Source organism: Scyliorhinus torazame, chromosome 22 (genome assembly GCF_047496885.1).
Source record: "Scyliorhinus torazame isolate Kashiwa2021f chromosome 22, sScyTor2.1, whole genome shotgun sequence".
In the NCBI taxonomy this organism is placed as follows: Eukaryota; Metazoa; Chordata; class Chondrichthyes; order Carcharhiniformes; family Scyliorhinidae; genus Scyliorhinus; species Scyliorhinus torazame.
Window position 1 is genome coordinate 38,105,759 of NC_092728.1, and position 14,173 is coordinate 38,119,931.

Consider the following 14,173-nt stretch of genomic DNA (forward strand, 5'->3'; position numbering starts at 1 on the left):
TACAACACATCTCTGAACACAACACCCTCCAACACATCCCCAAATACACCACCTGAAAACACATCCCTGAACACACCACCCGAGAACACATCCCCGAACACACCACCCTACAACACATCACCGAACACACCACCCTACAACACATACCCGAACACACCACCCTTCAACACATTCCCCAACACACAACCCGACAACACATCCCCGAACACACCACCCAACCCATGGCTGAACACACTACCTGAAAACACATCCCGAACACACCAACCTGCAACACATCCCGAACACACCACCCTTCAACACCTTCCCGAATACACCACCCTTCAACACATCCCCGAATACACCACCTGAAAACACATCCCCGAGCACACCACCCTACAACACATCCCCGAACACACCACCCTACAACACATCTCTGAACACAACACCCTCCAACACATCCCCAAATACACCACCTGAAAACACATCCCTGAACACACCACCCGAGAACACATCCCCGAACACACCACCCTACAACACATCACCGAACACACCACCCTACAACACATACCCGAACACACCACCCTTCAACACATGCCCGAACACACTGCCCGACAACACATCCCTAAATACACTGCCCGACAACACATCCCCGAACACACCACACGACAACACATCCCCAAACACACCACCCTTCAACACATCCCCGAATACACCACCCTTCAACACTTTCACGAACACACCACCCTTCAACACATTCCCGAACACACAAGCCGACAACACATCCCCGAACACACCACCCTTCAACACATCCCCGAATACATCACCTGAAAACACATTCCCCAACACACAACCCGACAACACATCCCCGAACACACCACCCAACCCATGGCTGAACACACTACCTGAAAACACATTCCCGAACACACCACCCTTCAACACATGCCCGAACACACTGCCCGACAACACATCCCTAAATACACTGCCCGACAACACATCCCCGAACACACCACCCAACAACACATCCCCAAACACACCACCCTTCAACACATCCCCGAATACACCACCCTTCAACACATTCCCGAACACACAAGCCGACAACACATCCCCGAACACACCACCCTTCAACACAACCCCGAATACATCATCTGAAAACACATTCCCCAACACACAACCCGACAACACATCCCCGAACACACCACCCAACCCATGGCTGAACACACTACCTGAAAACACATTCCCGAACACACCACCCGACAACACATCCCGAACACACCAACCTGCAACACATCCCGAACACACCACCCTTCAACACCTTCCCGAGTACACCACCCTTCAACACATCCCCGAATACACCACCTGAAAACACATCCCCGAACACACCACCCTACAACACATCCCCGAACACACCACCCTACAACACATCACCGAACACACCACCCTACAACACATACCCGAACACACCACCCTTCAACGCATGCCCGAACACACTGCCCGACAACACATCCCTAAATACACTGCCCGACAACACATCCCCGAACACACCACACGACAACACATCCCCGAACACACCATCCGACAACACATCCCGGAACACACCACCCGACAACACATCCCTGAATACACTGCCTGACAACACATCGCCGAATACACCACCCTACAACACATCCCCGAACACACCACCCTATAACACATCCCCGAACACACCACCCAACAACACATCCCCGAACACACCAGCCGACAACACATCCCGGAACACACCATCCGCCAACACATCCCCGAACATCTCACCCGACAACACATCCCTGAACACACCACCCGACAACACATCCCCGAACATCCCACCGGACTACACATCCAGAACACTTCAACACATCCCCGAATACACCACCCGATAACACAACCCTGAATACACCACCCGGCAACACATCCCGAACACACAACACATCCCCGAATACACCACCCGGCAACACATCCCGAACACACAACCCGGCAATACATTCCAAACACACAACACATCCCTTAATACACCTTACGGCAACATATCCCAAACACACAACACATCCCAAACACACCACCCGACAACACATCCCGAACACACCACCCTGCAACACATACCGAACACACAACACATCCCCGAACACACCACCCGACAACACATACATCCTTAACACACCACCCGGCAACACATCCCAAACACACAACACATCCCGAACACAACGCCCGACAACAAATCACGAACACACCACCCGACAACACAACCCGAACACACCACCCGACAACACATCCGGAACACACCACCCGACAACACATCCCGAACACACCACCCTGCAACACATCCTGAACACACAACACATCCCCGAACACACACACATCACAAACACACAACACATCCTGAACACACCACCCGACAACACATCCCGAACGCACCACCCGACAACACATCCCGAACACTTCAACACATCCCGAACACACCACCCGACAACACATCCCGAACACACCACCAGAGAACACATCCCGTACACACCACCCGACAACACATCCCGAACACACCACCTGACAACACATCCCGAACACACCACCCGGCAACACATCACGAACACACAACACATCCCCGAACACACCACCCGACAACACATCCCGAACACACCACCCGGCAATACATTCCAAACACACAACACTTCCCCGAACACACCACACGACAACACATCCCCGAACACACCATCCGACAACACATCCCTGAATACACTGCCTGACAACACATCGCCGAATACACCACCCTACAACACATCCCCGAACACACCACCCTACAACACATCCCCGAACACACCACCCTTCAACACATCCCCAAATACACCACCTGAAAACACAATCCCGAACACACCACCCTTCAACACATTCCCGAATACACCAGCTGAAAGCACATCCCCGAACACACCACCCTTCAACACATCCCCAAATACACCACCTGAAAACACATCCCCAAACACACCACCCTTCAACACATCCCCGAATACACCACCCTTCAACACATTCCCGAACACACAAGCCGACAACACATCCCGAACACACCACCCTACAACACATCACCGAACACACCACCCTACAACACATACCCGAACACGCCACACTTCAACACATCCCCGAACACACTGCCCGACAACACATCCCTAAATACACTGCCCGACAACACATCCCCGAACAGACCACACGACAACACATCCCCGAACACACATCCGACAACACATCCCCGAACACACCACCCGACAACACATCCCTGAATACACTGCCTGACAACACATCGCCGAATACACCACCCTACAACACATCCCCGAACACACCACCCTACAACATATCCCCGAACACACCACCCAACACATCCCCGAACACACCAGCCGACAACACATCCCCGAACACACCATCCGCCAACACATCCCCGAACATCCCACCCGACAACACATCCCCGACAACACATCCCTGATCACACCATCCGACAACACATCCCCGAACATCCCACCGGACTACACATCCCGAACACTTCAACACATCCCCGAATACACCACCCGATAACACAACCCTGAATACACCACACGGCAACACATCCCGAACACACAACACTTCCCGAACACACCACCCGGCAACACATCCCTAACACACCACCCGGCAACACATCCCAAACACACAACACATCCCGAACACACCACCAGGCAACACATCCCGTACACACCACCCGGCAACACATCCCGAACACACTACCCGGCAACACAACCCAAACACACCACCCGGCAACACATCCCAAAATACCACCCGGCAACACATCCCAAACACACCACCCGGCAACACATCCCAAACACACAACACATCCCAAACACACCACCCGGCAACACATCTCGAACACACCGCCCAACAACACATCCCGAACACAACGCCCGACAGCACATCCCGAACACACAACTCATCCCAAACACACCACCCGGCATCACATCCCAAACACACCACCCGGCAACACATCCCAAACACACAACACATCGCAAACACACCACCCGACAACAGATCCCGAACACACCACCAAACAACACATCCTGAACGCACAACACATCCCGAACACACCACCCAACAACACATCCCGAACGCACAACACATCCCGAACACACCACCCGGCAACACATCCCAAACACACAACACATCCCAAACACACCACCCGGCAACACATCCCGAACACACCGCCCGACAACACATCCCGAACACACCACCCGGCAACACATCCCGAACACACCGCCCAACAACACATCCCAAACACAACACCCGGCATCACATCCGGAACACACCACCCGACAACACATCCCAAACACAAAGCCCGACAACACATCCCGAACACAACACCCAGCATCACATCCCGAACACAACACCCGGCAACACATCCCGAACACAACACCCTGCAACACATCCCGAACCCATCACCCGACAACACATCCCGAACACACCGCCCGACAACACATCCCGAACACAACACAGGGCAACACATCCCGAACACAACACCCGGCAACACATCCCGAACACACCACCCGACAACACATCCCGAACACACCACCCGGCAACACAACCCAAACACACCACCCGACAACACATCCTGAACACACCACCAGGCAACACATCCCGAACACACCACTCGGCAACACATCCCGAACACACCACCCTACAACATATCCCCGAACACACCACCCAACAACACATCCCCGAACACACCAGCCGACAACACATCCCCGAACACACCACCCGACAACACAACCCGAACACACCACCCGACAACACATCCCGAACACAACGCCCGACAACACATCCCGAACACACCGCCCGACAACACATCCCGAACACGCCACCCTTCAACACATCCCCGAACACACCACCCGACAACACATCCCCGAACACACCACCCGACAACACATCCCGAACACACAACACATCCCGAACACACCACCCTACAACACATCCCCGAACACGCCACCCTTCAACACATCCCCGAACACACCACCCTACAACATATCCCCGAACACGCCACCCTACAACACATCCCCGAACACACCACCCTACAACACATCCCCGAACACACTGTGGCAGCTCGGTAGCATTGTGGATAGCACAATTGCTTCACAGCTCCATGGTCCCATGTTCGATTCCGGCTTGGGTCACTGTCTGTGCGGAATCTGCATATCCTCCCCGTGTGTGCGTGGGTTTCCTCCGGGTGCTCCGGTTTCCTCCCACAGTCCAAAGATGTGCAGGTTAGGTGGATTGGCCATGATAAATTGCCCTTAGTGTCCAAAATTGCACTTAGTGTTGGGAGGGGTTACTGGGTTATGGGGATAGGGTGGAGGTGTTGACCTTGGGTAGGGTGCTCTTTCCAAGAGCCGGTGCAGACTCGATGGGCCGAATGGCCTTCTTCTGCACTGTAAATTCTATGATATGATCTATGATATACACCACCCGACAACACATCCCCGAACACACCACCCTACAACACATCCCCGAACACACCACCCTACAACACATCCCCGAACACACCACCCTTCAACACATCCCCGAATACACCACCCGAAAACACATCCCCGAACACACCACCCTTCAACACATTCCCGAACACACCAGCTGAAAGCACATCCCCGAACACACCACCCTTCAACACATCCCCAAATACACCACCTGAAAACACATCCCCAAACACACCACCCTTCAACACATCCCCGAATACACCACCCTTCAACACATTCCCGAACACACAAGCCGACAACACATCCCGAACACACCAACCTGCAACACATCCCGAACACACAACACATCCCCGAACACACCACCCTTCAACACATCCCCGAATACACCACCTGAAAACACATCCCCGAACACACCACCCTACAACACATCCCCGAACACACCACCCTCCAACATATCTCTGAACACAACACCCTCCAACACATCCCAGAATACACCACCTGAAAACACATCCCTGAACACACCACCCGAGAACACATCCCCGAACACACCACCCTACAACACATCACCGAACACACCACCTTACAACACATACCCGAACACGCCACACTTCAACACATCCCCGAACACACTGCCCGACAACACATCCCCGAACAGACCACACGACAACACATCCCCGAACACACCATCCGCCAACACATCCCCGAACATCCCACCCGACAACACATCCCTGAACACACCACCCGACAACACATCCCCGAACATCCCACCGGACTACACATCCCGAACACTTCAACACATCCCCGAATACACCACCCGATAACACAACCCTGAATACACCACACGGCAACACATCCCGAACACACAACACTTCCCGAACACACCACACGGCAACACTTCCCGAACACACCACCCGGCAACACATCCCAAACACACAACACATCCCGAACACACCACCAGGCAACACATCCCGAACACACCACCCGGCAACACATCCCGAACACACTACCCAGCAACACAACCCAAACACACCAACCGGAAACACATCCCAAAATACCACCCGACAACACGTCCCAAACACACCACCCGGCAACACATCCCAAACACACAACACATCCGAAACACACCACCCGGCAACACATCTCGAACACACCGCCCGACAACACATCCCGAACACAACGCCCGACAACACATCCCGAACACACAACACATCCCAAACACACCACCCGACAACACATCCCGAACACACAACACATCCCGAACACAACACCCGGCAACACATCCCGAACACACCACCCGACAACACATCCCGAACACACCACCCGGCAACACAACCCAAACACACCATCCGACAACACATCCCCGAACATCCCACCGGACTACACATCCCGAACACTTCAACACATCCCCGAATACACCACCCGATAACACAACCCTGAATACACCACACGGCAACACATCCCGAACACACAACACTTCCCGAACACACCACCCGGCAACACATCCCAAACACACCACCCGACAACACGTCCCAAACACACCACCCGGCAACACATCCCAAACACACAACACATCCGAAACACACCACCCGGCAACACATCTCGAACACACCGCCCGACAACACATCCCGAACACAACGCCCGACAACACATCCCGAACACACAACACATCCCAAACACACCACCCGGCAACACATCCCAAACACACCACCCGGCAAAACATCCCGAACACACAACACATCGCAAACACACCACCCGACAACAGATCGCGAACACACCACCAAACAACACATCCTGAACGCACAACACATCCCGAACACACCACCCAACAACACATCGCGAACGCACAACACATCCCGAACACACCACCCGGCAACACATCCCAAACACACAACACATCCGAGAATACACCAGCCGGCAACACATCCCAAACACACCGCCCGACAACACATCCCAAACACACAACACATCCCAAACACACCACCCGGCAAAACATCCCAAACACACCACCCGGCAACACATCCCGAACACACAACACATCCCGAATACTTCAACACATCCCCGAATACACCACCCGATAACACAACCCTGAATACACCACACGGCAACACATCCCGAACACACCACCCGGCAACACATCCCAAACACACAACACATCCCGAACACACCACCAGGCAACACATCCCGAACACACCACCCGGCAACACATCCCGAACACACTACCCGGCAACACAACCCAAACACACCACCCGGCAACACATCCCAAAATACCACCCGGCAACACGTCCCAAACACACCACCCGGCAACACATCCCAAACACACAACACATCCGAAACACACCACCCGGCAACACATCTCGAACACACCGCCCGACAACACATCCCGAACACAACGCCCGACAACACATCCCGAACACACAACACATCCCAAACACACCACCCGGCAACACATCCCAAACACACCACCCGACAAAACATCCCGAACACACAACACATCCCGAACACACCACCCAGCAACACATCCCAAACACACAACACATCCGCGAATACACCAGCCGGCAACACATCCCAAAGACACCGCCCGACAACACATCCCAAACACACAACACATCCCAAACACACCACCCGGTAAAACATCCCAAACACACCACCCGGCAAGACATCCCGAACACGCCACCCGGCAACACATCCCGAACACACCACCGAGCAACACATCCTGAAGACACCACCCGGCAACACATCCCGACTACACCGCCCGACAACACATCCCGAACACACCACCCGGCAACACATCCCGTATACACCGCCCGCAACACATCCCGAACACACAACACATCCCGAACACACCGCACGACAACACATCCCAAACACACCACCCGGCAACACATCCGGAACACACCGCCCGACAACATATCCCGAACACACCACCCGGCAACACATCCCGAACACACCTCCCGGCAACACATCCCGAACACACCACCCGGCAACACATCCCGAACACACCGCCCGACAACACATCCCGAACACACCACCCGGCAACACATCCCGAACACACCGCCCGACAACACATCCCAAACACAAAGCCCGACAACACATCCCAAACACAAAGCCCGACAACACATCCCGAACACAACACCCAGCATCACATCCCGAACACAACACCCGGCAACACATCCAGAACACAACACCCTGCATCACATCCCGAACCCATCACCCGACAACACATCCCGAACATAACACCCGACAACACATCCCGAACACAACACAGGGCAACACATCCCGAACACAACACCCGGCAACACATCCCGAACACACCACCCGACAACACATCCCGAACACAACACCCAACAACACATCCCGAACACACCGCCCGACAACACATCCCGAACACAACACAGGGCAACACATCCCAAACACAACACCCGACAACACATCTCGAACACAACACCCGGCAACATATCCCGAACACACCACCCGACAACACATCCCGAACACACCACCCGGCAACACATCCCGAACACACCACCAGGCAACACATCCCGAACACACCACTAGGCAACACATCCCGAACACAACACAGGGCAACACATCCCGAACACAACACCCGACAACACAACCCGAACACAACACCCGGCAACATATCCCGAACACACCACCCGACAACACATCCCGAACACACCACCCGGCAACACAACCCAAACACACCACCCGACAACACATCCCGAACACACCACCAGGCAACACATCCCGAACACACCACCCGGCAACACATCCCGAACACACCACCCAACAACATATCCCCGAACACACCACCCAACAACACATCCTCGAACACACCAGCCGACAACACATCCCCGAACACACCACCCAACAACACACCCCCGAACACACCATCCGCCAACACATCCCGAACACACCACCAGGCAACACATCCCGAACACACCACCCGGCAACACATCCAGAACACACCACCCTACAACATATCCCCAAACACGCCACCCAACAACACATCCCCGAACACACCAGCCGACAACACATCCCCGAACACACCACCCAACAACACACCCCCGAACACACCATCCGCCAACACATCCCCGAACACACCACCCAACAACACACCCCCGAACACACCACCCAACAACACATCCCTGAACACACCATCCGCCAACACATACCCGAACATCCCACCGGACTACACATCCCGAACACTTCAACACATCCCCGAATACACCACCCGATAACACAACCCTGAATACACCACACGGCAATACATCCCGAACACACAACATTTCCCGAACACACCACCCGGCAACACATCCCGAACACACCACCCGGCAACACATCCCAAACACACAACACATCACGAACACACCACCCGGCAACACATCCCGAACACACTACCCGGCAACACAACCCAAACACACCACCCGGCAACACATCCCAAAATACCACCCGGCAACACATCCCAAACACACCACCCGGCAACACATCCCAAACACACAACACATCCCAAACACACCACCCGGCAACACATCTCGAACACACCACATGACAACACATCCCGAACACACCGCCCGACAACACATCCCGAACACACAACACATCCCAAACACACCACCCGGCAACACATTCAAAACACACCACCCGGCAACACATCCCGAACACACAACACATCGCAAACACACCACCCGACAACAGATCCCGAACACACAACCAAACAATACATCCTGAACGCACAACACATCCCGAACACACCACCCAACAACACATCCCGAACGCACAACACATCCCGAACACACCACCCGGCAACACATCCCAAACACACAACACATCCGCGAATACACCAGCCGGCAACACATCCCGAACACACCGCGCGACAACACATCCCAAACACACAACACATCCCGAATACACCACCCGGCAACACATCCCGAATACACAGCACATCCCAAACACACCACCCGGCAAAACATCCCAAACACACCACCCGGCCACACATCCCAAACACACCGCCCGGCAACACATCCGGAACACACCGCCCGACAACATATCCCGAACACACCACCCGGCAACACATCCCGAACACACCACCCGGCAACACATCCCGAACACACCGCCCGACAACACATCCCAAACACAACACCCGGCAACACATCCCGAACACACCACCCGACAACACATCCCGAACACAACACCCGACAACACATCCCGAACACACAGCCCGACAACACATCCCGAACACAACACAGGGCAACACATCCCGAACACAACACCCGACAACACATCCCGAACACAACACCCGGCAACATATCCCGAACACACCGCCCGACAACACATCCCGAACATACCACCCGGCAACATATCCCGAACACACCACCAGGCAACACATCCCGAACACACCACCAGGCAACACATCCGGAACACAAAACAGGGCAACACATCCCAAACACAACACTCGAGAACACACCCCGAACACAACACCCGGCAACATATCCCGAACACACCACCCGACAACACATCCCGAACACACCACCCGGCAACACAACCCAAACACACCACCCGACAACACATCCCGAACACACCACCCGACAACACATCCCGAACACACCGCCCGACAACACATCCCGAACACAACACCCGGCAACTCATCCCGAACACACCACCCGGCAACACATCCGGAACACACCACCCGGCAACACATCCCAAACACACCACCCCGCAACACACCCCGAACACACCACCCGGCAACACATCCCGAATACACCGCCCGGCAACACATCCCGAACACACCGCCCGACAACACATCCCAAACACACCACCCGGCAACACATCCCAAACACACCACCCGGCAACACATCCCGAACACACCGCCCGACAACACATCCCAAACACACCACCCAACACATCCCGAACACAACACCCGGCAACACATCCCGAACACACCGCCCAACAACACATCCCGAACACAACACACGGCAACACACCCCGAACACACCGCCCGGCAACACATCCCTAACACACCACCCGGCAACACATCCCGAACACACCGACCGGCAACACATCCCGAACACACCGCCCGGCAGCACATCCCGAACACACCGCCCGGCAACAAATCCCAAAGACACCACCCGGCAACACATCCCGAACACACAACCCAGCAACACATCCCAAACACACCACCCGGCAACACATCCCGAACACACCACCCTGTAACAGATACCGAACACACCACCCGGCAACACATCCCAAACACACCACCCCGCAACACATCCCAAACAGACCGCCCGACAACACATCCAGAACACACCGCCCGGCAACACATCCAGAACACACCACCCCGCAACACATCCCAAACACACCACCCGGCAACACATCCCGAACACACCACCCCGCAACACACCCCGAACACACCACCCGGCAACACATCCCAAACACACCACCCGGCAACACATGCCAAAGACACCACCCGGCAACACATCCCGAACGCACCGCCCGGCAACACATCCCGAACACAACACCCGGCAACACATCCCGAACACACCGCTCGACAACATATCCCAAACACACCACCCGGCAACACATCCCAAACACACCACCCAACAACACATCCCGAACACACCACCCGGCAACACATCCCAAACACACCACCCAACAACACATCCCGAACACAACACCCGGCAACACTTCCCGAACACACCACCCGACAACACATCCCGAACACACCGCCCGACAACACATCCCGAACACAACACCCGGCAACACATCCCGAACACACCACCCGGCAACACATCCCGAACACACCGCCCGACAACACATCCAAAACACACCACCCGGCAACACATCCCAAACACACCATCCGGCAACACATCCCGAACACACCGCCCGACAACACATCCCAAACACACCACCCAACACATCCCGAACACAACACCCGGCAACACATCCCGAACACACCGCCCAACAACACATCCCGAACACAACACACGGCAACACATCCCGAACACACCGTCCGACAACACATCCCGAACACAACACCCGGCAACACATCCCAAACACACCGCCCGACAACACATCCCGAATACACCGCCCGGCAACACATCCCGAACACACCGCCCGGCAACGCATCCCTAACACACCACCCCGCAACACATCCCAAACACACCACCCGGCAACACATCCCGAACACAGCGCCCGGCAACACATCCCAAACACACCACCCGGCAACACATCCCAAACACACCGCCCGACAACACATCCCGAACACACCGTCCGACAACACATCCCAAACACACCGCCCGACAACACATCCCGAACACACCGCCCGGCAACACATCCAGAACACACCACCCCGCAACACATCCCAAACACACCACCCGGCAACACATCCCGAACACAACACCTGGCAACAAATCCCAAAGACACCACCCGGCAACACATCCCGAACACACAACCCAGCAACACATCCCAAACACACCACCCGGCAACACATCCCGAACACACCACCCCGCAACAGATCCCGAACACACCACCCGGCAACACATCCCAAACACACCACCCGGCAACACATCAGGAACACACAACCCGGCAACACATCCCGAACACACCGCTCGACAACACATCCCGAACACACCGCCCGGCAACACATCTCAAACACACCACACGGCAACACATCCCGAACACACCACCCCGCAACACATCTCAAACACACCGCCCGATAACACATCCCAAACACACCGCCCGACAACACATCCCAAACACACCGCCGGGCAACACATCCCGAACACACCGCCCGGCAACACATCCCAAACACACCACCCGGCAAAACATCCCGAACACAACACCCGCCAACACATCCCAAACACACCACCCAGCAACACATCCCAAACACACCACCCGGCTACACATCCCGATCACACCACCCGGCAACACATCCCGAACACACCGCCCGGTAACACATCCTGAACACACCGCCCGACAACACATCCCGAACACACCGCCCGACAACACATCCCAAACACACCGCCCGACAACACATCCCAAACACACCGCCCGACAACACATCCCAAACACACCGCCCGACAACACATCCCGAACACAACACCCGGCAACACGTCCCAAACACACTGCCCGACAACACATCCCGAACACACCGCCCGACAACACATCCCGAACACACCACCCGACAACACATCCCGAACACACCACCCGACAACACATCCCGAACACAACACCCGGCAACACTTCCCGAACACACCACCCGACAACACATCCCGAACACAACACATCCCGAACACAACACCCGGCAACACATCCCAAAAACAGCGCCCGACAACACATCCCGAACATAACACCCGGCAACACATCCCGAACACACCACCCGGCAACACATCCCGAACACACCACCCGCCAACACATCCCGAACACACCACCAGGCAACACATCCCGGACACACCGCCCGGTAACACATCCTGAACACACCGCCCGACAACACTTCCCGAACACACCGCCCGACAACACATCCCGAACACAACACATCCCGAACATAACACCCGGCAACACATCCCGAACACACCACCCGGCAACACATCCCGAACACACAACCCTGCAACACATCCCGAACACACCACCACGCAACACATCCTGAATACACCGCCCGGCAACACATCCAAAACACACCGCCCGACAACTTATCCCAAACACACCGCCCGGCAACA

General features: G+C 55.3%; 1 protein-coding gene across 3 annotated transcripts in view; it reads right to left on the bottom strand.

Annotated features, from left to right (window-relative positions):
* traf2b (Tnf receptor-associated factor 2b) overlaps positions 1 to 14,173 on the bottom strand; it is a 172,399-nt gene that overhangs the window by 44,602 nt on the left and 113,624 nt on the right. The gene's annotated exons all lie outside the window — the stretch shown is intronic.